Source organism: Giraffa tippelskirchi, chromosome 6 (assembly GCF_054371585.1).
Source record: "Giraffa tippelskirchi isolate mGirTip1 chromosome 6, T2T-mGirTip1v1.2.pri, whole genome shotgun sequence".
NCBI classification, from domain to species: domain Eukaryota; kingdom Metazoa; phylum Chordata; class Mammalia; order Artiodactyla; family Giraffidae; genus Giraffa; species Giraffa tippelskirchi.
Window position 1 is genome coordinate 176,734,335 of NC_137280.1, and position 26,836 is coordinate 176,761,170.

The 26,836-nt window shown below is 38.8% G+C and overlaps 1 protein-coding gene and 1 long non-coding RNA gene across 19 annotated transcripts in view; both read left to right on the forward strand.

Annotated features, from left to right (window-relative positions):
• FER (FER tyrosine kinase) overlaps window positions 1-26,836 on the forward strand; it is a 484,930-nt gene that overhangs the window by 291,167 nt on the left and 166,927 nt on the right. The gene's annotated exons all lie outside the window — the stretch shown is intronic.
• LOC145511701 (uncharacterized) lies at window positions 1,506-9,838 on the forward strand. Its single transcript, XR_014058083.1, has 4 exons — window positions 1,506-7,626; window positions 8,331-8,404; window positions 8,673-8,826; window positions 9,731-9,838. It is a non-coding gene; the product is annotated as an uncharacterized LOC145511701 (long non-coding RNA).

The window sequence follows — 26,836 nt, forward strand, 5'->3', positions numbered from 1 at the left end:
CATTTGTTCACACTGTAGTGAAAACTGATGTTTGTTTCTATTGGGTAGGGTTTTTTAGAGAAGTTTTTCTGGAAGGGATTTAGGTCATCACTTGAAGTAAATGGATAGAATAGCCTGTTATACTTCATCATTGTGTCAAAGGCACTAAAGAGTAGCTGGAGTAGTTTTTTTGTTCATAATTGAAGCTTAGTTTGTTTTAGCTTACTGCCATTGTTTAATAATTAAGGTAAACATTAAAAAGAGCTATAATATTTATTGGCTTATTGATTTATGCATACCGTACTTCATTTGGAGACTCTTACAAATATATGGTTAATAAAACAGACTAAAAATTAGCTGATGATGACACTAGAGTGAAGAGAAAAAAAGCATAATTAACATGTTTAATCGGGAAATAATTGTTATATAGAAATGTTTATGAGACTTTGTGAGTTAATAAACAACAAAAGTAGGAAAAAAGGAAGCTACTCAGGAGAACAAAAATCCATGGTTCTGAAATCTGAGAGAAAGCGCCTGGAAAGTCTTTACATGGAAGGGTTGCTGTCCAATCACTCGGTCCTGTCTGACTCTGTGGCCCCATGGCCTGCAGCCCGCCAGGCTCCTCTGTCCTTCACCATCTCCCAGAGTCTGCTCACGCCCACGCCCACTGAGTCAGTGATGCTGTCCCTCCGTCCCATCCTCCGCCTCCCCCTCTCCTCCTGCCCTCAGTCTCTCCCAGCATCGGGGTCTTTTCCAGCGAGTCAGCTCTTCATATTGATATATACTTTGTATTAATACTTATGCATGCTCTAACTCAGGTGTTGGCTAAGTGCTTTCCTTATTTAAATATCAGAAAAACCCTTTGAGGAGGTATTATTATTTTCCCACTTTTGTAGATAAGGGAAGTGAAGCACAGAGAAATTAGGTAATTTTCTCAAGAACACTTTATTAAGTGTAAGTATGGTAGATCTTGGATTCCAACCCAAGCAGCTTGCCTTGCTCTTAAACACTATGCTGTACTGCCTTTCCAAGTGGTGTACAGAAGACAGTACCTGTAATTCCATCTGTGTAGTAAGTATACTGACTTTTGTGTAATTGTTCTCACACAAAAAAGCTGTGTCACACTGTAAAGCTGTCAGTGATGCTAATTAAGGACCAGTGAAACTGAGTTAATTTAAGAAATGTCAGTACTTTCCATTCTTAGTTGTAAATCTCCCTGAAGTTTACCCCCTAGACCTGTGATTTTTGAAAGTGCATTCTCTGGATCAGTAGTATCAACATTCCCTGGGAACCCCTTAGAAATGCAAATTTCCTGGCCTCATCCCAGACCTACAGACTCAAAAAGTCTGGAGTGGGGCCAGGCTCTGTTTTAACAAGTCCTTTAGGGCTTCCCAGGTTGCTCAGATGGTAAAAAATCTGCTTGCAGTACAGGAGACTTGGTTTTAATCCCTGGGTCGGGAAGATCCCCTGGAGGAGGGCATGGCAGCCTACTCCAGTATTCTTGCCTGGAGAATCCCATGGACAGAGGAGCCTGGTGAGCTACAGTCCGTGGGGTCACAAATAGTCAGACAGGACTGAGCAACCAACACTTTCACTTTCACTGTAGGTGATTCTGATGGTCCCTAAAGTATAAGCACCGTTAATTTAGATCAGTTAAAAAGAGCTATTCTGAACCTATAAATTCTCTTAATTACTTTATGTCTGTAATTTAGACAGGGAGAATATAGGAGGAATTTGAAATAATGATATATGTATTCTACCTTTGGAAATAAGAGAAGAAATCACATTTATCAAGTAATAGGCTGATAATTATTTGAGGTATAAGCAATGACCTCTTTAAACTTTAATCATCTTAAATATCCTAATGATCAAGAATCAGTGGAGCAGAAATGCCTATTTTATGACTTTTTGGAGAAGTTGATGTTCCAAAATTGATTTTCGCAGCCTCATCAGAATTCACAAGAAAGATGTCTAGAGTGATATTCTGTATGAGCACTGTATCCTTTTGGCCTTCTTTTTATGAGCTGTATATTCACTGTAATTCTGAAATGATTCTAAGACAGAAGATGATAAAGTTCATCTTCTTAAATTACAGTTTTTAACCCTGTGTTTGGTTAGTTGCAATGTGGTGAAGAAAGCTAAACTGTCACAATGATTTTTTCAGAGAAATGTCCTTTGACCTCTAGGCAAAATCAGATACCCTGCTACACATTTTAAATTTCCTCCTCAGCATTTTCTGTTTTTTGTAATTATACATTTACTAGTTGACCCTGTTTAAGCCTCATTTCCTTACCCGTAAAGTGGTAATAATCGTACCTTTCTGGTTCTATTATCTCAAATGAGATAACTTGCTTGGAAAACTTGTAGTTGTTTGGTACTACTAATATACCAAATACCACTGCTACACAGGAAGCCCCAGGAGGGTGTGTGCTATTGCGTCCTGTAGCGCTTCTTAACTATAAAGTATTCGTTGACTGGGTTGATGGACTGAATGACGTCACTTTATGAGATGCCACGGCAGTGTGAGGTTATGTACAGCACCAGTATCAGTTTTAGAGATCGTTGAGCCTCATGCTTAGCATTTCTGGTGAAGGAGTCACTGGCACAAAACTTTAAGACTGACAGCGTCTTTAACCAAGACTTACAGGTAGACGAAGACATAGCACGTTCTCCCTGTCTTACTGCTTTTCTGCTTCCTCAAAACCCTTGTTCTCTTACTTTATTCTCTGCTTGTTAAAATCTCTTGGTGCTTTCGGTCTAAACCAAGTTGAAATCTAATGATGTTTTGAAATTGAGTTGGTTTTTGGAAGAAATCTGGACAGCTGATTCATAGTATTCTTGATACTTTCATCATATTGTTCTCATATCTACTTTATTCATAAATATGAAATATATGCAAAGTAGTAAATTAACTTTTGGCCTCTCATGACGGTGAAATTTTTGACAGGGCAGTCATGGTTAGCAGTTGCATCAGCACACGGAGTGGATGAATGGCGTTTCTAAGCCGTGTGGAACTCCTAGGATCAGGGCAGAGGAAACAGGGGCGTTACTCATCAGGAGACTGTCAGTAAAATTTGATTTTAGGCACTTCAGAGTTTTATTTGTAGCATCGAGGTCACAGAAGAGCAAAAGAATCAGCAGAATTTAAGAAGAGCCAGAAGATAAATGGTGGTTTAAAAAATTACAAGTCCTAGATCAGCTAGAGTGTCTTACCCAGGTGCTTCTTCCAAGACAGGAGAGAATCGTGAGACCGTTCAAGAACCCCGCTCAGGGCTAAGCCAGGAGCACAGGCACACTCCAGTCTTCCGCCTTCCCCTGTCACCTCTTCCCTCCTTTCTCCGCGCTCTCGGCCTCTTTCACGCAGTCAGCATTAGTGACTGAGCACCTGCTGTGCAGCTGGCGCTGGCATTGCAGTGGGAAGCACGGGAGACGCGGCGCCTGCTCTCTGGAAGTGTGTGCCCTCTGTTACATGATTTTTCGAGAAGATCCTCTTAAGCCACCTAATCCTCCTGGTACTTTTCTGTCTTCTCCTTTGCTTACCTTCCTAATTCTGAATACTTTTGCAGAAGTGAAAAACCTAGAAGAGTTCCTAGAACTCTGAATCCTACCTTTCTTATGTCTTAAACTTCTCTTTGTGGAGAATAAAAGTTAATGAAGGCAAAGGTCTAGAGGCATGTGGGAAAAGGAATTGGGAATATACTCACCAGGTTTCCAGAAACTACTCAATTAATCGAGTTAAAAATAACTTGGTTGTTGTTGTTCACTTGCTAAGTCGAGTCTGACTTCACATCCCCATGGACTGCAGAAAGCCAGGCTTCCCTGTCCTTCACCTTTTCCTGGAGTTTGCTCAAACTCGTAGAAATAAAAAAATTGAATAAAATGTCCCACCCAAACCAGCTAATGATATGCACAAGTGTAATAATGCTGGGTAGGATTGGGGGTGGGAGGAGAAGGGGACGACAGAGGATGAGATGGTTGGAGGGCATCACCAACTCGATGAACATGGGTTTGGGTAGACTCCAGGAGTTGGTGATGGACAGAGAGGCCTGGCGTGCTGCAGTTCATGGGGTCGCAGAGAGTCGGACACGACTGAGCGACTGAACTGAACTGAACTGAAGTATCTTTAGGGTCTAAAACTGGAAAATACAAAATTAAATGTCCATTGAAGGAGAAATGGATAAGGATGGTACACACACACACACACACACACACACACACACACACACACACACACACACACACACACACACACACACACACTGGAATATTAATCTGCCAGAAAAAAGAATGTGATAATGCCATTTGCAACAACATGGATGGACCTAGAGATTGTCATACTGAGTGAAGTAAGTCAGACAGAGAAAGACAAATATCATATAATATTCCTTATGTGTGAAAAAAAACGATATAAATGAACTTATTTAAAAAAAGAAACAGAATCACAAATGTAGAAAACAAACTTATGATTAGCAGGAAGGATGGGATAAATTGGGAGGTTGCGATTGACATATATACACCACTATACATAAAATAGGTGAGTAAGAAGCACCTACCATATGACACAGGAAACTCGACTCAATACTCTGTAATGACCTATATGCGAAATGAATCTAACTAGTAGGTATATGTATAACTGATCCACTTTGCTGTAGCTGAACGCTAACACAACATTGTATATCAACTATCCTTCAATAAAAATTAAAAATCAAAATAAAATTTTTATTGAGATATACTTGCTTAATATAATATTTACAGGTATTCAATATGACTCAATGTTTTAAATATGATAGTCCATGTATAGTTATTATAAAATATTGGCTGTATTCACTGTGGTACAATGTATCTTTGTGGCTTATTTTTCTGATGGTTTGTACCTCTTGATACCCCACCTGTATATTGCCCCCTCTCCCTCCCCTCTGTACTGATGACCAGGAGTTTGTTCTCAATATCTCTGTGTTTGTTTCTCTTTTGTTACGTTCAGTAGTTTGTTGTATCTTTTAGAGTCTACGTAGGAGTGATGTCATACAGCATTTGTTTTCCTCTGTTTGATTTATTTCACTTAGTATAATACCCTCCAAGTCCATCCATGTTGTTGCAAATGGTGAAATCTCTTTTCTTTTTTATGACTGAGTAATATTGCCTTGTGTGTGTATGCGCATCTTCTTTATCCATTTATCTGCTAATGGACACTTAGGTGCTTCCATATCTTGAGAATTGTAACCCGTGCTGCTGTGAGCATCAGAGTGCACGTGTCTTTTCGAATTACTGTTTTTATTTTACATATTTACACTCAAGAGTGGAGCTGCTGGCTCATGTGGTAATTCTGCTCTTTGTTTGACTGCACCAGATCTTAGTTGCAGCAAGTGGGGTCTTTAGCTGAGACGTGTGGGATATAGTTCCCTGACCAGAGACTGAACCCAGGCCCCATGCATTGGGAGTTCAGAGTCTGAGACTGAATCCGGGCCCCCTGCATTGGGGGTTCAGAGTCTGAGACTGAACCCGGGCCCCCTGCCTTGGGGGTTCAGAGTCTGAGACTGAACCCGGGCCCCCTGCCTTGGGGGTTCAGAGTCTGAGTCTGAACCCGGGCCCCCTGCATTGGGGATTCGGAGTCTGAGGCTGAACCCGGGCCCCCTGCATTGGGGGTTTGGAGTCTGAGTCTGAACCCGGGCCCCCTGCATTGGGGGTTTGGAGTCTGAGACTGAACCCAGGCCCCCTGCATTGGGGGTTCGGAGTCTGAGCCACTGCACCACCAGCCACCACCTGCTTTTAGTTTTTATTTTTTGGGAAACCTGCATTTTGTTTCCACAGAGGCGGCACCGATTGACGTTCCCCCAACAGCGTCCCAGGGTTTCCTTCCCCCACATCCTTGCCAACATAGTTATTTGTGTTCTTTGTGATGACAGACATTATGACAGGTGTCAGTTGTTACCTCATTGTGGTTTTGATTTGTATTTCCCTGATGGCATCATCGACTCAATGGACATGGGTTTGGGTGGACTCCAGGAGCTGCTGATGGACAGGGAGGCCTGGCGTGCTGAGGTTCTTGGGGTCACAAAGAGTCGGACACGACTGAGGGACTGAACTGAACTGAACTGATGATTAGTAATTTTGGACACATTTTCAAGTGCCTGTTGCCATCTGAATGTCCTCTTTGGAAAATTATCTACTCAGGTCTTCTGCCCAATTTTTAATTTTTTTATGTTGAATTATATGAGCTGTTTATATATTTTGGATATTAACCCCTTGTCAGTCATATCTTTTGCAAACATTTTCTATCATAGACAGTAGGTTGTCTTTTCATTTTGCTGATGGTTTTTGTTTGTATGCAAAAGCTTTTAAGTTTGATTAAATCTGTTTTTTTTTAATTTTTGCTTTCATTTTCTTTGCTCTAGGGTACAGCTCAAAAAAATATTGCTATGATTTATGTCAAAGAGTGTTGTACCTATGTTTTCGTCTAGGAGTTTTACGTTTTCCAGTGTTATTACATTTAGGTATTTAATCTATTTTGAGTTTATTCTTGTATATGGTGTTAGATGATGTTCTGACTTCATTCTTCCTCCTGTAGCTATCCAGTTTTCCCAGCACCACTTACTGAAGAAACTGAGTTTTCTCTGTTGTATATTATTCCCTCCTTTGTCACAGACTAACTGACCTAAAGTGGATTGGTGTCTTCCTGGGCTCTCTGTTCTGTTTCATTGATCTGTGTGTGTGTGTGTTTGTGCCAGTACTGTATTGTTCTGATGGCTGTAAGTGTGTAGGGTGGTCTGAAGCCAAGGAGTGTGAGTCTTCCAGCTCTGTTCCTTTTTTTCAACATCGTTTTGGCAGTTGGGTTTTTTGAGTTTTCAGACACATTTTAAAATTATTTGTTCTAGTTCTGTGAAAAATACCATTTACAGATTCCAGTGATAGGGACTGCATTTGAATCTGTAAATTGCCTTTGGTCATTATAGCAATATTAACAGTTCTAATCTGAGAACTTGGTTTATCTTTCCATCAGTCCTTCAGTTTCTTTCATCAGTGTCTTAAAAAGCATAAAATTTGAATGAAGGATTAACTAAGCATATTTGAAAATATAGAAAAAAAATCTGGGAGATGAAATTGTTCTTAACTGAAGACATTATGCTGTACAGTGAATAAACGCCAGTCAGTCGTTATTTCTCTACATTCTTCATAGTTGGATTTCATTGAGTTTTATGCTCATGTCTTTTCCTTACACTTAAAAACACATTGATGTGATCAATTACTCTTTATGTAAAAGTATATGAGAAAATATGATAAAGAATGTATCTAAAATCAGTTGGAAAGGGGATTTCCTCTCCATCACTGGCAGTGAGATAGACTAGTTAGTTTAGTAAAGCAACAAGTTAGACACTGCTTGTTACAATGTTATATGTTTAGAATTGGTTAGAATTACCTATAGGCTTTCCCAGGGAGTGCCAATGGTCAAGAACCTGCCTGCCAACACCAGAGACGCAAGAGACACGGGTCCACTTCCTGCCTTGGGAAGATCATCTGGAGAAGGAAATGGCAACCCACTCCAGTATTCCTGCCTGGAGAATCCCATGGACAGAGGAGCCTGGTGGGCTATAGTCCATAGGGTTGCAAAGAATCGGACACAACTGAAACGACTTAGCATGCACGCGACAGGTAGGCATTTAATACATTTCTGTTCGTTTGAATAAGAACATTTGTACTTTATTCACCAATGTTTGTTTTAGTTATTTGCAAACACTCATATTGTCCTTGTAGTCAGCCTAGGACAAGATGTATACTGTATAATTTTGTATTCTTAAAGTGCCTTGTACTTGCTAAGAGCTCAATACGTGTTTCTTTTAAGAATTCATTAGGTAATTTGGGCCACACCACAGATACAATCCACTTAATTTTTTTCTACTGAAAACATACAAAGTAAGCTACTTCTTAACATTAATCTATGTCAGTAAAAGCCAAAAAATATTTTTTAAAAACAATTAGCTAAGTCATGAAATAAAACGTTGATGAATCTGAAACCATGCTAATACTTATAAGATTGTTTTTCTGGTTAGTCAAGTCAAGCAATGTTAGAAGGAAAACATATGACTTGACTAGCATACTTTAATCTGGTACTGCTCATTTATATTCCACTTGTGTAGATAAATATTGTAATCATAATGTAAAAAGCATGGTTGATAAATGATTTGAGGAAGTTTCAAAATGCCAGAACTAAATTCTGTAAAGAGTATTATGAATGGCATCTTGATTTATACATAGTAATACATTTCAACTTAGAAAATTGTGGTGATGCTTGTTACAGTATTAGGGTACGCATGTACGTATGTGTAGGTGCCTGCATCCTACTTGTCCACTTACAGTTCAGAGAAACAAACGAAAAGGGATGGAGATTTGAAAAAAGATTGCAAATGAAGAGAAAATGAAAGAAATGGAGGTGAGGATAACAGAAAGTAAGTTAATACCTTATGAGTATCTTAGAGGTGTCAATATTTTCGGTGTTTGAAAGAGACGACATGGGTAATAGTGTCGGCAGAGCCATGTAGAGCCATGGACGGAGAAGGCAATGGCACCCCACTCCAGTCGTCTTGCCTGGAAAGTCCCATAGATGGAGGGGCCTGGTAGGCTGGGGTCTATGGGGTCGCTAAGAGTCAGCATGACTGAGCGGCTTCACTTTCACTTTTCCCTTTCATGCACTGGATAAGGAAATGGCAACCCACTCCAGTGTTCTTGCCTGGAGAATCCCAGGGACGGCTGGAGCCTGGTGGGCTGCTCTCTATGCGGTCACACAGAGTCGGACACGACTGCAGCAACTAAGCAGCAGCATCAGCGGGGCCGTGGAAAATACCTCTTTGTAAGGTCGGAAATAAGGGAGAAAATGATGAGAGTTATTACTCAGTGAAATAGAGAGCTGAGTCATTTTCTTTAGCATCTGTGAAATAAAGCTTAAATAAAACTGGGCAATACAGAAACCCTTTACCCAAGTATACTGCAGAACTGTTCATTTTAGACAGTCATTCATGATTTGTCATACTGATAACTACTAAAATAGTACGCTACACTTAACATTAAAATATGTACCAAACTTATGTGGCATGAAATAAAGCTTTTTGAAAATGTATTCACACATGCATAGGTATATACATATATACAAAAAGATATATCTTATACAAGGTACTCTTGTTTCTAATGAGACAGAACGAATGTTATTAGCAATACAGTGTATTGGTGAAAATGTCAGTGTTGAATTCAGTACCCAGGTTGCACTCCCTGTGCACACACATACACACTCACCTGTATTTCACCTGGATTCTAGTTTATCATTGAAGGAGTTGATTGGATTATTACATAGTTTAATTGTTCTAGTTACTAGCAAGGTAAATGAAAAAAGCATAGGCATATTTTTTAATCCTCAGTGATTATAAATAATAAGTTATCATGTTTCCTAGAAAATAAACTTAATTTAAAACTCAAATTAATGAAAAATGATTGATTTTGTTATCTGTATAGGACTATAAAATTTAATGAAACGATATAGATTTAATCGAAATAAAACACTTTTCAAATAGATGGACCAACTTTAATATCTTATTTTTTAAAAGATATATATGGTTTTTAGGATTGTCATTTATACCACATTTTTGCAAAATTTGTCATCTCAAACAGATGAACAATTTTTTTGTACCTCGAGATCTCCTCCTTTACTCGTTTTTATTCAATACTTTTATTAAGTGCTGATTTCTCTCTCTCTCTTTTTTTTTAGCACTTGCTATTTTACTGAGGAAGAGCTCTCTAAGCATTTCAAGCCCTCAAGCTATGTAGCTCAGCCACAGAAATACATTAAATCATCTCAAAGTTTTCTCTTCCTCTGGCTCGTCTAGTTCCTTTTCCCCACTGTATAGCTCAAATTCAAGATGAGGATGTTCTTCTGATATTAAATAGTTGAATGATGTATATTGTCCCCCCAGTTCATCCTTATCTGTCTTTGTATTGAAAGCCTAATGTCAAACTTGAGACCAGTTTTGAAGGTGAATGAAAGGAGAGGAACTTTGAGCTTGTATCTAACATTTAATCATCATTCTGTGTCCCCTGCATGCTGGGGAGGCTTGATGAATGTTGATCAATAGTGATAACAAATAAGGTGAATTGAGGTAAAGCTATACCCAGAAAGAGGCTTACAGATCTGCAACAGATGCCAGAATCCTTTAGAAGTAAAATCTAGTCTCTGGTAAAATAAAAAGGAGCAAAGAGTCAATGAAAGGTCCCCTGGCTATAAAGGCAGGATTTTTCTCTCTCTCCCTCTTTTTTTCGTACCCTTTCCTAGTCACACATTTTCTCTGTGAATTCCCTTGTGGGCCCAAGTCAGGGCACACACACACAGAATTAACCAGAAAACGCATCCTTGCTATGAGTTTTTATGTTTTGCATCTCTTCCCAGTCTGCCTGCCATTGGTAACTTTTCAGTGTCCTCAGATCATTGGTTTATGTATTTGGTCCAGAGTTTTAGTTGTAAGCAGTAGAAGAAATAGATGGTAGTGAGATCACTTCATCTTATTTGTTACCGGAAGTCTCTACTCAAATTGCTTTTTAATTGATTTATATACATTTTATTCTTGAAAAAGATTCTAGAGAATTCTTTGTAGGTTCTTTTTTTATTAGTTTGGTAATATGAATTATTTGAAACATGAAAAACTACAGAGAATAAAATAGTATGTACCCATATCCAAACTCATTTAAAATTTTTTTCTGACATTTTACCGTACTTACTTAATTTTTAAGAAGTAAGAATTAAAACATTATGGATAAATCTGAAGCCCTCCTTGATTCTGCTACTTTTTCGTCTCCCTGCTCCCTACTTAATCTGTCTTTCCTTATATTTTTATGCTACAATTATTCTATGCTTTTTGTACTAGCCAAGTACAATATTTTTTTGTTTTACATTTGTTGCATGTTTTTCAATATTTATAAAGCTGTATCAGTCTGCAACTTGCTTTCTGTGCTAAACATTTTAAAAAGTTATGTTTGCCCGTGTTAATGCTGTTGCTGTTGTTTAGTCACTAAACCATGTCCAGCTCTTCTGTGACCCCATGCACTGGAGCCCGCCAGGCTCCTCTGTCCGTGAGATTTCCCAGTCAGGAATACTGAAGTGGGTAGCCATTTCCTTCTCCAAGTGATCTTCCCGACCCAGGGATTTAACCCACGTTTCCTGCCTTGGCAGGTGGGTTCTTTACCACTAAACCACCTGGGAAGCCCATTAATAGTTTAGCTTAGGTTTATTTATTTTAACTGGTTTTAATTTTTTAATCATTTAAAAATTTTAGGGATGTAACACAATTCATATATTTTCTTGTTAATAAATATTCAATTTTTTAAAATTTGTTTTTAGTTATCACTGACATAAATAATGAATAAAGAACATCCTTTATGTAGATGTGAGGTATGTGTGTGAGTTTCTCTTATTCAGTTCAGTTCAGTCGCTCAGTCGTGTCCGACTCTTTGCGACCTCATGGACCACAGCATGCCAGGCCTCCCTGTCCATCACCAACTCCCCGGAGTTTACTTAAACTCATGCCCATTGAGTTGGTGATGCCATCCAGCCATCTCATCCTCTGTCATCCCCTTCTCCTCCTGGCCTCAATCTTACCCAGCATCAGGGTCTTTTCAAAAGAGTCAGTTCTTCACCTCAGGTGGCCAAAGTATTGGAGTTTCAGCTTCAACATCAGTCCTTCCAATGAATATTCAGGACTGATTTCCTTTAGGATGGACTGGTTGGATCTCCTTGCAGTCCAAGGGACTCTCAAGAGTCTTCTCCAGCACCACAGTTCAAAAGCATCAATTTTTCTTCTCTTATTATTTATACCTAAAAAGTGGAGTGGCAAGTTGAAAGGGTATACGCGTCTCTAATTTTGTTGGATGTTGCTGAATGGCAAGTTGAAAGGGTATACGCGTCTCTAATTTTGTTGGATGTTGCTGAATGGCAAGTTGAAAGGGTATACGCGTCTCTAATTTTGTTGGATGTTGCTGAATGGCAAGTTGAAAGGGTATACGCGTCTCTAATTTTGTTGGATGTTGCTGAATGGCAAGTTGAAAGGGTATACGCGTCTCTAATTTTGTTGGATGTTGCTGAATGGCAAGTTGAAAGGGTATACGCGTCTCTAATTTTGTTGGATGTTGCTGAATTGCTTCCTGATGTGTTTGCACCAATTTATACTCCTATCAATAGAGTAAAAACGTTTCCATTTCCCTACATCTCTGCCAAATTTATTATTTTTTGGTATTCTGATATATTCTGATATATATATTGTGCTATTCTCCGGGAGTTGATGATGGACTGGGAAGCCTGGCTTGCTGCAGTCCATGGGATTGCAAAGAGTTGGACACTACTGAGCGACTGAACTGATTCTGATAGATATAATTTCAATTATATCCCACCATCACAAGAGAGATTGAAAATCTTTTTCTGTATGTATTGTCTGTTCTGGTTTCCACTTTTGTGCATTGTATATTTGCTGTTTCAAGCTGCGATCCTGGATCTATTTTTAGTTCTTTCACTAAGGAGAAGGAAGTTACTTTAGTGTAACTGTTCAATTCCAGACACATAACACAGGAGCACAGCAGGTGCAGCATTAACCCCACTCACTGCTTTGTGTCTGTGCTCCTGGAAAGAGTTTATTTTGTTTGTGAGTCCAGCACAGCCTTTTTGACTGTTTTTATATTTTACCTGTGACTTGTGTGTGTTTGAGGCAGGGGTCATGTTTTAAAGTATGAATTCACTATTTCATCTTGTCCCTTTCTTTTCATAAAAGTGGTGAATAAACTGTATAAGTTGACATTTTATCTAAATTGGCTTGAGATGAAAACACAAGTATAAGATCAATAAATGTAAATTAAAATATAATACTGTGTATCAAAAAGCATCATAATAGAATTGGAAAATTATTTGAAACAGATATGAGCAAGAATTAATTTATTTAATATATAGAGACCATTTATTCCAAGAAAAGGAAATTCTCCCTCTAGTAGAAAAATTGACAAAGGAAAAGAACAATTCACACACACTCACACAAGAAACTGAAAACGTTAAAAATGTTTCACCCATGCATTTAAAGAAATATAAATTAAGAAACAATTCCCTCTGTCTTTGCCTAGCAAATTGACAAATAATAGAAAATAAAAGATGTCGTAGCTAATGAATGTATGAGGAAATGAACGCTCCTTCTCTGCTGATGAAAATGTAAACTGTGCTTTTTCTGGATGACATTTGGACATTCTGTGTCTAATACTGTGCTGCACAGTGCTACACAGCCGGTAGCCACGTTGGCTGTTTAAGTCAGATGTTTATTTCTTCAGTCTAACTCGCCACGTTTTAAGTGCTTGATAGACATACAGCTTGTTGCCGTTTAGTCGCTAAGTCATGTCCAAGTCTTGCAACCCCATGGACTGTCGTCCACCAGACTTCCCTGTCCACGGGATTTCCCAGGCAAGAATACTAGAGTGGGTTACCACTTCCTTCTCCAGGACATCTTCCTGAACCAGAATTGAACCCGTGTCTGCTACCTTGGCAGGCGGCTTCTTTACCACTGAGCCATCGGGGAAGCTCAGACATACTGCTAGTGGCCGCATATTGCACACAGCAGATGCAGAATTTCCATAATTACAGGATGTTTTACTGGATGTCACTTATTGTTACTTTCAAAATATTCACATCCTTTTACCCCAATAACCCTATTCCTACTTCTAGGGATGTAGTCTAAAGAATTACTAGAAGTTTAAGGATCATCATCAAAGCACTGAAAAACAGTAGTAAAATTTTGGAAATAATTCAGATGTCTGCAAAAAGGAACAGATAAATGATTATAAAGTCATGTATGAGGATATTATAAAGCCTATTAAAATGTGTTAAATATGTTAAATGTCATGGAAATATGCTTATAATATACTGTTAACTGAACGAACAGGCAATAGACATTGTTTATAGCAATAGCATGGTAGTGTTGCAAATTTTTGGTAATATTTTATATCAGACATACAAGCCCACTCATATATTACTTTCATCATCACAAAAATTAAAAAATCAAAAGTATGTTGGTTTGGGATCTGCCTGGTTTTGAACCTTATGAAGCAGTTAGTAATTGTGGTCATTTGAGGTGGTTAGTTTCATTTGAAATTTAGTGTTACTTGGTATATTTATATGTTTAGGTATCACACTGTATATGTGTAGGTGATATATCTTGGTAAAGATGAGGAAAAAATTGTAATTTTAAGTTTCTTGAATAAATCTACTTTTATAGTATTTTCTAATAATAATATAGCCTAAATAAAGTGATTCTTATGTTTTATATGGTGACAAAATCTTATCTACCTCACCTTACTTATTAAGATTATTAAAGCAGTGTATTAATTCTAAGTAAGTTTGTAGAGAAAAACTTTGGTAAATTTTTTTTTCAGTTATTTGTTTTAAAAGTTTACCTAACTTAGGTACTGAATAAAATTAAAATACTATGGAATCTATCCTTTGTATATTCTGATGTGCTAAGCAGATGTCATTATTATTGGAAAAGGTATAGATAACAGTTTTGTTTTCTATAATAGGTTATTTGGAAAATTGAGAAATGATGTTTAATTTCACTTTATTTAGCATTTAAAAGGTGGTTTTAATTACATGGTCTACTGATATTCATTCAATGGGGTTGTGAAGTAACACTTCACATTCTAAAATGCTTGAGCTGTTATTGACATTATATCAGTACAGTAGTCCCGTTGTGTTTTCATTCAAAATAGTAAGAGACAGCAGTCTTTGCAGTGTCATTTCATCTTGCAAAGCCCCTTTACATTGCTTTAATCATTCCTATGGAGAGATACTTTATAAACAGAGCAAAATTAATCCTTTTGAGCATGCATCCTAATGACTTAGACAAGTGCGTATGGTTATATAACTTCACCCACAATCAAATTCCAACACCCTCCAAAATTCTCTTGTGTTCTTTTCTAGTCAACCTAGCTCTTTAAAACTTATTAAGAATATCATATGAAAGAAATCGTACAGTGTATATCCTTCTAAGTTTGACCTTCACTGAGCAAAGGACGAATGCGTTTCTTCCATATTGTGGCACAGACCAGAAGTTTTCTCCTTTTTATTCCTGAGCAGCAGTCTGTTCTATGGCTATACTACAGTCTGTTTTCCGTTCTTCAGTTGAAAGGCATTTCCAGGATTTTGATGATTATTAACCTAACTGCTGTAAGCATTCATATTCAGGTTTTTGTGTGAACATAAGTTTTCATTTCTCAAGTATATGCCTGTGAATGGGACCAGTGGTTTTTCTGTTAAATGTATGTTTATAAGAAAATGCCAAACTGTTTTCCAAAGTGACTGTGCCATTTTGCATTCCCACTAATGATACTGGAGAATTTTGGCCACTCTACCTTCTTGTCAGTACTTGGTTTTATCACTTAAAAAAAATTAAGTATTATTTTTGGTCAGTCTCATAGGTATATAGTTATCTTATTGTGTTGTTAATTTGCATTCCCTTAACTGGCTCAGTGGTAATGAATCTGCCTGCAATGCAGGAGACTTTGGTTCTGTTCCTGGATCAGGAAGATCTCCTGGAGGAGGGCATGGCACCCCACTCCAGTGTTCTTGCCTGAAGAATGCCATGGTCAGAGGAGCCTGGCGGGCTACATACAGTCCATGGGGTAACACAGAGTTGGACATGACTTAACAACTAAACAACATCAACAATGATAATGATGTCAACTGTAATTTCAAGTGTTTATCTGTGATCCATGTATCTTCTTTGGTGGGAATTGACAACCACATAACACAGAAACCCGTGTATTAAAATGATAATCCTGCACTCGTGGAGGAAATAAAGTGTGCTCCTCTTTAACATTGCATCACTGCGTTTACTAATACATGGGATTGAGTAAACTTACTATCTTATTATCTAGTTAAATAGCAACATAGTAGTTCTCCCCAACCACGACTGTCCTGACAGATGTTTGCCACATCGCTTGTCAACTGCCAGCTGTTATGCTGGACATGACAGTTCCCATGCCTACCTGTTTCTTCTCCCCATTTCCCATGGCTCTTTCCAAACTTGACTCGTTTCCTCACGCTCTTGAAATAGTTTCTGCTCCTTCCTTCTTAGCAAGCGATCTTGCTTTCTTCTTTTTTTCTGAGAGCCTGGATAAGAAGATCCTGCGCACTCCACCGAGGATTATTGTCAGCCATCCTAACCCGGCTTGCTCTCTTATCCCAGCTGTTATCAATTTGCCTGGCTTGTTCACCTTCCATCTTCCTCCAGTTAACTCATTGTTCTGGACTGGATGTTCGTGCCTCCCCTCCCCCAATTCACCCCCTGGGGAGGGTATTAAGAGGTGAGGGTCTCTGGCAGGGAGGTAGGGTTAGATGAAGTCATGCAGGTGGAGCCTCCGCGATGGGATCAGTGTCTTTGTAAAGAGAGAAGGAGCCAGGAGAAGGGGTTTCTCTGCAAACCAGGAGGGGTGTTCTCGCCAGACATTGTACCCGCTGGTGCCTGGGTCTTCCAACTTCTCAGCCTCCAAAACAGTGAGAAATAGATAGCTGTTTGCTGTTTAAACCACCTAGTCTCTGCTATATTCTCAGAGCAGCCTGAACTAAGATACTGCTCACCTTTGTCCCGAGTCTTTGCACCTCCCTTGGGCCTTTGATACCTCGGTTTTCTCTGTTTAAAAAAGAGAAAACAGAAACAAAGCATTTTTCATTTCTCTTGCAGCCTTTTCCTGAGCTGCTGCATCCCTATCTGAAACCATCACGGACACCAGCTTCCGTTCAACCAGTCTTGCTCTGCAGTCTTATAAAAGAGCTCCTGTCTTTCTCATAAAGTAACTTAGAAGACTAATCCAGTTTTCTGTCGGATTTTCTCCTCAGCTGCTCATTTGAAACCTCCTGAGAAAGTCTTCTACCTTGTCCCCCTTGCTGACACTGAACTCTCAAGTATCTGAGATGAGTTCTCTTTACTTGCTTCAGTGACCTCTTCTTAGCCCCCAGCCTGTTTAAAAACCTCTGCTACTTCTTGAAAATTCTGTCTTTTAGTAGAAACTATCTTCTGCCTTTGCTTTTTGCTTCTTCCTAGATGCAGCCCTCTGTTGGTTCTCATTTCAGTTAATTATATAAAACACTATCCTCAAACAGTATCTTAAAGTCATGTTTTGTTCTTTCTCATGATTCTGGACAGTTCTGCTGATTTAAGCTGAGCACACTCATTTGTTTCATTTGTTTGCTTTCAGCTGACAAGGTAAGGGGTGGGCCCAGCTGACAGCTTCAGTGACTGGTCTTTAATTCCAGGCTTCTTCCTATAGTATCATCATGATCTTGGCATACTGTTTGAAGATAGTAAAAACAAAAACTTCAAGGCTTCTTGAGGTCTAGACTTTGTAATTTGCACAGAACCACTTCTGTCACAGTCTGTTGTTCTAAGTAAGTAATAAAGCAGGCCAGGATTCAAGGTAAGGAAGAAACTCCATGTCTGGTGGGGAGAAAAAGTAGTTACTCTTCAAAATGGCGTATATACGTGTGTGTGGATAGGAAGCAGTCCCCTGCAGCCCTTGACTTGTGAGACTTGCTCTGGTTTCTCCTTAACTCTTTGTTCCTGTTCCTCTTGAGACCTTCTGCGCTGCCCTCCCCTACAAGTCTCGTAAACTTCTGACCATAGTTGGAGTTATCTCCAAGGATGAACCACTGAATCTGGGTGTCCCAGATTAAAATAGTACAAAAGAGAATTCAGTATCTTCACTCTGATCCTATGCTTTTGTCTCTTTCCCTGATTGTATGTCATCATGGTGACCCATGGAGTTTCCATCTGTGCAGATAAGCATTCTAGGTTTGGGTGCTCTCTTCCCTTATCTCCCAAACAGAGCTGCTCATGTAGTTCTGCTGACTGTAAGTTTAAACAGCTGATTACTCTTATTTTCTACAACAAGCTGTTATTAAGATTCACATATTAAGAGAATATAAAGTATTCCCTTTACTATTATTTTTACAGTGTTTTGAAGTTTTGAACATTTGGGTTTTGGCACAAATGAAATGAATTTATTTTCAAAAATGAGAGAGATGGACATGCAAAAATACAAAAGAAGTTAATCCTTCTCTTTTTTTATGCTCTTGACACTTGGTTCATAATGCTAATATTACACTTTATTGACTTTACTATTCTGATAATGTCTGTGATGGTGAGCTTCTTGAATGTGGAGATCATATGTCAATATATGCCTGTCACGTTATATTGTTGTTGTTTAGTTGCTAAGTCATGCCCTACTCTTTGCGACCCTATGAACTATAGCCCACCAGGCTTCCCTGTCCATGGGATTTCCCAGGCAACAATACTGGAATCGGTTGCCATTTCCTTCTCCAGGAGATCTTCTCAACTCAGAGATCAAACCTATGTCTCCTGAGTCTCCTGCATTAGCAGGTGATTTGATACATTTATATATTGCAGTATGATTACCACTGTAGCATTGGATGCCTATCACATCACATAATTATAACTCCCTTTTTTTGCAGTGGAAACGATTAAGGTCTAGTTTCTTAGCAACTTTGGCATTTATATGAAACAGTATTGTTGACTGTAGTCACTGTTCTGTGTGTAGTTCCCCAGGACTGATTTATGTGCTGGTTCCAGTTTTGTACCCTTTTTTTCATCTTTTCAATGTAAGAGCTTTTTTTTTTAAAAGCAATAACTTTGCTTCTATAATATGATTTCCAGAAAGTGTTTCCAAAAGTTGCCTTCTTTGAGACCTGTGTGGTGTTTCTGTGTGATGTTGCTTTGATGGCACATTAGCAGTATGCATAGAGCTTGAAATTGGAAAGGTTGTTCAAAGAGATACCGTTATGTCTCATGGGGCATTAAATGTAAACGTGTGGATGATAATAACTGCAACAATTTCCTTTAGATTATGAATTATTTTCTTCCTCTGCTTTTGTCAGAATGGAAAGGGAAGAAATAAAGGCAAATGCTCGAAAGTCGAGAATATGATAAATAATAGAGAAAAGTGAAAACTACCCGAATCTTGTTTCACAGATGAAAGATGACAGAAGTGAAGGACAGCAGGAGTGGGCACTCCCTCTGCTCACTTAGCTCACTGGTTTCTCACACTGCTGAACATGGCAAGTGGAACTGCCTGTTACTAGAAGCGGTGAAGTCTTAGATGCCTTTTCTGACGTTCGTGTTACCTTTGTTTTTAAAGTAATCTTTTTAAATGTTGGTTTTTAAAGAACATTTTGTTCTAAATGTCTCTGTAGGTGTTAACGTGAAAGTATGATATTTATGTTTCCAGAAATAATGTCAGACTCAATCTAGTTATAAGAAAAAGTTGTTCTTGTGTTTGACAGTTGCATGCATTTGACTCTTGGATGTGTGATTTCATCAGCTCCCTGGTTCTAACACGGAGCAAGGCAGCGTTTTTATCAAAGCAACATCTGCTGCCCCTTTGCAGTCAACAGAGTGGAATCATCATCCCATTGAAAGTTTCTGCTATGCAAGCCTTTTAAAACTGGGCTGAATCAGTTTCCTGTGATTGCTGAGACAAAGGACATAGTAAGATTTTCATGCTGTATTAGTAAATATTATATATTCACACATAATATTACTCATTTCTGGATCCTCTGCAATAGCAATTCACATGAAAATATAAAACATTTCCATACAATATCAATTTTAATTCTTTTAGCTTGGTCAAAAAAAAATTCATTTATCTTTTATTCAGTTGACTAATTCTGGAGGAATATATTTTATTACTGACCTTAACTTTATTATAGCTATTTTATTTACATTAACACATGTCCTTTTTTGCAATGGATAGATCTTTTAACTGAAATGTAGTGAACATGTAACATTGTGTAACCTTTAGGTGTACAGTGTGTTGACTTGATGCATTTATATATTACAGTATGATGACCACTGCAGCATGGATGCCTGTCACATCACAGAATTGTAACTCCCTTTTTTGGCAGTGGAAACGATTAAGGTCTAGTTTCTTAGCAGCTTTGGCGTTTATACGAAACAGTATAGTTGACTATCGTCACTGTTCTGTGCATAGCTCCCCAGGACTGATTTATCTGCTGGTTCTAGTTTTGTATCCTTAAACAAGGCACCTTCAGTTCTCCCAAACACCAGCCTCTGGTGACCACCTTTGGGTATCTGTCTTTTGAATTGACTTGTTTTTAGATTTCACATATAAATGACAATAAACAGTGTTTGTCATTGTCTAGTATTTGTCATTCTGTAACCTGTCTCAGTCTAATGCCCTCAGAGTCCATTTATCTTGCTGGCAAATGGGAAGACTTCCTTCTTTTTGTGACTGAATACTGTTCCATTGGATAAATATACACGACAACTTCTTTATCCAGTCACCCTCATTGGCTACCTGAGTTGTTTTAATGAGTTGTCCATTGTAAATAATGCTGCTGCCAACAAGGGGTCACTTGTATCTTCTCGAGATAGTGATTTTACTTCCTTCAGGTGGATACACCCAGAAGTAGGATTGCTGGATCGTATCATACTCTGTTTTTAATTTAAGGAACCTCCATTCTGTTTTCCATAGTGACTGAATCCATTTACATTTCCACCAACAATATAGGAGAGTTTCCTTGTTTCTACATCCTACCACACTGGTCATGTCTTTACTTCTTTATGATGGCCAATCTAATGGGTGTGAAGTGATGTCTCATGGTGGTTTTGTTTGCATTTCCCTGGTGACTAGACATACTGAGGATCAGTTTCATGTACCTGTGGGCTTCATGGATATCTTCTTTGGAAAAAAGTCCTCTTAGCTCCTCTGCCCATTTTTTAAAATTTAAATTCTTTGGGGTTTTTTTGTGACTGAGTTTTAGTAATTCTTTATATATTTTGGATGTTAAACCCCTTATCTAATATATGGTCTGCAATTTTTTTTCCCATTTCACAGGTTGCCTTTTATTTTCTTAAATTTATTTTGTTGTGAAGAAGATTTTTAGTTTGATGTAGTCCCACTTGTTGTTTTGGCTTTTACTACCTGTGCTTTTGGTTGTCTTATCCAAAAACTCAGAGGACCCACAGAAATTATTTGCATTGACTAGAAAGCGTCAGTAAGAATCATTAAAGGTAATCCTTTTGCTTTATCCTGCCCATTTAAAAGCATACTTGTCTTCATATTGAGCATTTAAAGATTTAGGACTGATAATCAGTTTTAACTTTTTATTTTGATTTGGGGTTGAGCCTATTAACAATGTTGTGCTAGCTTCAGGTAAACAGCAAAGGAACTCAGCCATACGTATACCTATATCCAGATAATCAATTTTTTATGATGTTGATGTAGAGTTAAAATAATACCATATCATTGGAATTATACATACAGAGAACTCTAGATAACCAAGGTTTTTATACCCCTTTTCCCTATTATCTTTTTGCCTTTTTAAATTTTCAATATAGTTTGGCAGTGAAGAATATGGATGTGAGTATCCAATACCTGAATCCTGATACTGCAGATATGTAGGATGGGTCAATTTATCAATGAAAACTTAAGTTTCCTCATCTATAAGTGAAATTTGTGACTGCCTGTTAGGTTTTACAGATTTAAATAGATGCCATATGTGTATAATCATATAAATCATATACATGTAAAAATTACAGTGTCTGGCATAGAGTAATCTTTTGAAATGTCAGCTAATTCCCACTGCATTTTAAAAGATTCACTATGTTCTCTAAGCAAAATACGAGCTTTTCAAAGGGCTCAAGTTGTAGAGTTGCATTTCCCTCACACTATTTTCCCATCATCTTTACCAACCCCTTGGTTGGATAAACAGTAAGGAAAAATGCAAAACAAAAATGTGAAAGTTTGATAACTAGTTGGGTAATACCACTGTTAAATCCTGGGCTTCCCAGGTGGTACTAGTGGTAAAGAACCTGCCTGCCAATGCCAGGAGACATAAGAGATGAGGATTCAATCCCTGGGTTGGGAAGATCCCCTGGAGGAGTATATGGCAACCCACTCCAGTATTCTCGCCTGAAGAATCCCATGGACAGAGGAGCCTGGCGGGCTACCGTATATACTGTCAGGGTGAGTCGGACATGACTGAAGCAACGTAGCGTGCACGCATTTTAAACCATGTGACTTTGAGAAACTGCTTGTCTTAACACAAAAGGTTGAAATGGCATAGCTGGTTCACGCAAATCACAGCTGTCATCCAACACCAAAGTATGATAATAATTCAAAAAATAATGCAGAAAGTGAAAGTGTTAGATACTCGGTCATGTTCGACTCTTTTGCAACCCCATGGACTATAGCCTGCCAGGCTCCTCCGTCCCTGAAACGTTGCAGGCAAGAATACCAGAGTAGGTATCCATTCCTTCTCCAGTGGAGCTTCCCAACACAGGGATCAAATCCAGGTCTCCTGCAATGCAGGTGAGTTTTTTACCATCTGAGCCACCAAGAAAGCCCAAAGCAGAAATCAGGCACAAATGTAGTATTTTTTTTCCTCTTGGGGCTTGTGTCCGTGATGTACAGCTTTCAAAAGCTTCCCTTTCATCACAGGAGGGTAAGTTTTGGATTAACACAATCAAAAGTTTCAAGCAGTGTATGGTTTGGGGATTCTGTTCTTTCAGTCCATTAATTCCACACACAAAATTCTTACATAACTACTTCTATTCTCTAGTCATGCACTCATGATTATTGGTTATTACAGATAAACCTATCTAGAAGACCAGGTGAAGACCTTAACTTTATAGATAAGCCCTCCCTGGTAACTTTCTCGTAGGTTTATCAGAGCAGTTCAGTTCAGTCACTCAGTCGTGTCCGACTCTTTGCGACCCCATGGACTGCAGCATGCCAGGCCTCCCTGTCCATCACCAACTCCCAGAGTTTACTCAAACTGATGTCCATTGCGTCAGTGATGCCATCCAACCATCTCATCCTCTGTCATCCTAGGTTTATACCAAAGTATTATTATTAATAGTGTCAAAGTGTGATCAACAGACCAGCAGCATCAACTCTACCTGGAAACTTAGTAGATATACAAATTCTTGGGTCCTATGCCAGATCTGCTAATGAGAAAGTCTTGAGGTGAGACCTGTCAATCTTACAAAGTCCTCCACATGATTCTGATGCAGGCTGAGGTTTGAAAACCAGTCTGTCCGTAACTTTACCAGGAAGTCTGGTGGAGGTCATTCATTCCTCCTGGAGTTCTTCCTGTAGTGCCAGGGAAGATGTGGGTCACAAAGCTGATAACTCTTTCCTACCCAAACTTAACTTATACCTATACATATAAAAGAGTAGTATTTGTGGAATAAGTTTACTTAGAAATTGTGTTTTAAGAATCAGTTATATTACTTTATAGTCATAAATAATGTAGCACATATTTGGTCATGTCTCTACCACAGTGTAGAAATACTCTGAGTCAAATGGCATTTTTAGTACCTTCATAACATAAAGACTGTCATGGTCTTAGTATACCAGTAGCCTAGAACTAAGGAATCATTCTACTGTTATTCTCCTTTTTTTCTTTCCCATTAATTTCTTCAGTTTATTCAAAGAAATTTATATAAGTCGAACTGCATTAAGTCAAACTACCTGTTTCATTCACTGTATTTCTTTCATAAGAAATCATTTGATTTTCTGATTGTTAATATAGGCAGTCTATAGTCAAAGTGAAATTCAAAGAAGAAAATTATTACTATTCAAACCCTAGAGATAGTTTCTATTGATTAGGTTCTTTCCTTTCAATCTGTTGTGTTTTTTTTTAATTCGAATTATTTTCTGTATTTTGCTTAACATATTGAGTAAAATGATTGTAGTATAGCTACTTTAATATGTCTGTGTCATACATGCCAAAATATTTCACACCCACCTCATGATTAGAGTCAAAGAAACGAATGACTTTTTGTTCTACACAGTGCTATTTATTACCAGTATAATTAACAAACTTAGGTTTTTAGCTGGTATGCAGGAGCATTGTAAAATTAAATTTTGGCAAACCATCTGCCTTTTTAAAGTTTTCTTTGACCTGAATGACAGTAATATCAGGGGCTTTAATATTGGATTCTCTCTTGTGGAATTTTCTTGAATCTTTCATCTTGAAATCAAGAAACTTAGTTTCTATGAAGAAATACAATTTAATACAAAATGCATAGTATAGTGGTATGTTTAAATAATTAACAAGTCATTTAATGAAAATTTGACTCACAAGGAGAACTTGCTTTTTGTTTTTAGTTTCTAACAATTTGCGAGAAGAATGCTCTGATATAGTATTCTGCATATGCTGAATATAAAATATATTAGAATATTTTCTTAAAGTAAACTTTTTTATTGGCCAGTTTCTTCCTACCTATTGTTGTTGTTGTTCAGCTGCTAAGTTATGTTCGATGCTTTGCGACTCCATGAACTGCAACATGCCAGGCTTCCCTGTCCTTCATTATCTCCCAGACTCTGCTCAAACTTATGTTCATTAAGTTGGTGATGCCATCCAACCATCTCATCCTCTGTTGTCCCCCTTTCCGTTAGTCTTTAGTTTATAATGAGAGCTTTCTCAGTATTTATCTCAATTTTTTATAAAATTACTAAGGCTTTAGGATAACATATATGTCATCTTATAAAATAGTAATAGATAACTTTAACTAAACTGTAGATCTTACACAGATAAGATTAGTTGAAGTGCAAATGCTCACTTTTCTTAGATTTGATAAGCTGTTTGTAGTGGTTGTTTAGTCATTACGTTGTGTGTCTCTTTGCATCCCCATGGATTGTAGCCCACAGGCTCCTCTGTCCATGGGATTCCCAGCAAGAATACTGCAATGGGTTGCTGTTTTCCTTCTTCCCAGCCCAGGGATCAAACCCACGTTTCTTGAATTGGCAGGCAGATTCTTTATCCCTGAGCCACCTGGGAAGTTCAGATTTGGTAGGTGTTTATTTGCAAACATGACCTTTTGAAACATTTTTTCTAAAAGTTGTTGTATTTTTCCTGTTATCATTGTAAGAACTATAATCCAGCAAGTATTTATTAAATAGCAATGACGTATGTGTCAGACATTACAAGCCAGACAAAGTTCCTATAAGCAGGCGGCTTACCTTTTAGAGGGAGAAGATACAGGAAAGTGGGCTTCCCAAGGTGGTGCTAGTGGTGAAGGACCTGCGTGCCGACGCAGCAGACGCGAGAGACGTGAGTTCTGTCCCTGGGTTGGAAAGACCCCCTGGAGAAGGTCATGGCGGCCCACTCCGGTGTTCCTGCCTGGAGAATCTCTCGAGCAGAGGAGCCTGATGGGCCACGGTCCATGGGGTTGCAAAGAGCCGGACACGACTGAAATGACTTAGCGTGCACGCACACACGCATACAGAAAGTAAACAGATGAGTTGAAAGAATTATAGTTTCATGTTGCTAAGAAGGAAACAGGTGAGCTGGTGAGATCCTTAGACCCAGAAAGATTTGACACAGCCCCTTCTGGGGCTCTTCATGGCTCTCCGCCAGGTGTGCTCTGCCTGCCATTGGGGAGCTCGTAGTCCCCGGGATGTGGACCGCGGGACTGCATGGGGTTGGTAGATTCCCTTTCGGGGCCTCGAGGACTTCAGATACCCAACCCTACCAGCCCTGGACCCGCCTCCACGGCCCATCCAGGCCCACGCTGTCACGGGTAGACCCTCTGCAGAGTGATCAACAGGTGCCTGTTGATGGCACACATAGGTGCAGCTTGGATGCTCAGAAGGGGGTGTCCACGGTGTGTGCACACCAGGCTCCCCAAGGAGTGCGATGGATCACGAGTGGGATGAGAGGCAGCAAACTTGGAGAATAAGACTGGGGTCAAGCTTTTCTCACAGCACCCAATGTTTTCTTCTTAAAGTAAGCCTTTTTAATAGGCATCTTTTTACCACGTTCCACATATTGGTGGAGGCACATTTGTCAGAGGAATATAATAGAACATGTTTTGTGTAGCAGTCTGTTAATAGAATAAATAACTTTTACATACTTAGATCTAAGTGATACTGAGTCCTCAAAATGTCAGTGACATAATATAGAAATAGTATACTATCATTTGAAGTCCATTTTAGATTGGATGGTCAGATAAAGTTTCTCTGAAAAGATACAGTTTGACTCAAAGACCTGGAACATGAAATGCGTTAACTATGGAAAAAGTTACAGAGATGAGTAAGTTCTAGGTAGAGTGACTTTGCAGTACAAATGTACAGAGTTCAAAATCAACAGTGCTGCTGCCGCTGATAAGTCGCTTCAGTCATGTTTGACTCTGTGCGACCCCATAGACGGCAGCCCACCAGGCTATGCCATCCCTGGGATTCTCCAGGCAAGAATACTGGAGTGGGTTGCCATTTCCTTCTCCAGTGCATGAAAGGGAAAAGTGAAAGTGAAGTCGCTCAGTCATGTCTGACTCTTAGCGACCCCATGGACTACAGCCTACCAGGCTCCTCCGTCCATGGGATTTTCCAGGCAAGAGTACTGGAGTGGGGTGCCATTGCCTTCTCCGAAATCAACAATAACTAGAGACATAGTCTGTGTAAAGAACATAAGAAAGTCCTCAAAACAGGGAGTGGAATAAGGTCAGTGTACAGAACTGCAGGACCCAGATCTTGTCCTACTATACCGTGGGAGAGAGTCTGGATTTCATTCTAATACCAGTGTGACGTCATTGGAGATTTTTAATAAAAGGGAAGGCAGTTCTTAATTACATTTTTTTTAAAGATTATTTACAACTCTCTCCTATATTCAGAATATTTATGAGGTAAGGATGGAAGCAAGAAATCAGGCTAAAAGCCTCTTAGAGTGCTCTCGGGGAGGAAGGATGTTTACTTGGTCTTCAGTGGTGGGACTCGAAATGGACGGAAAGTAGACGTGTTATCTTTTGGAAGTAGA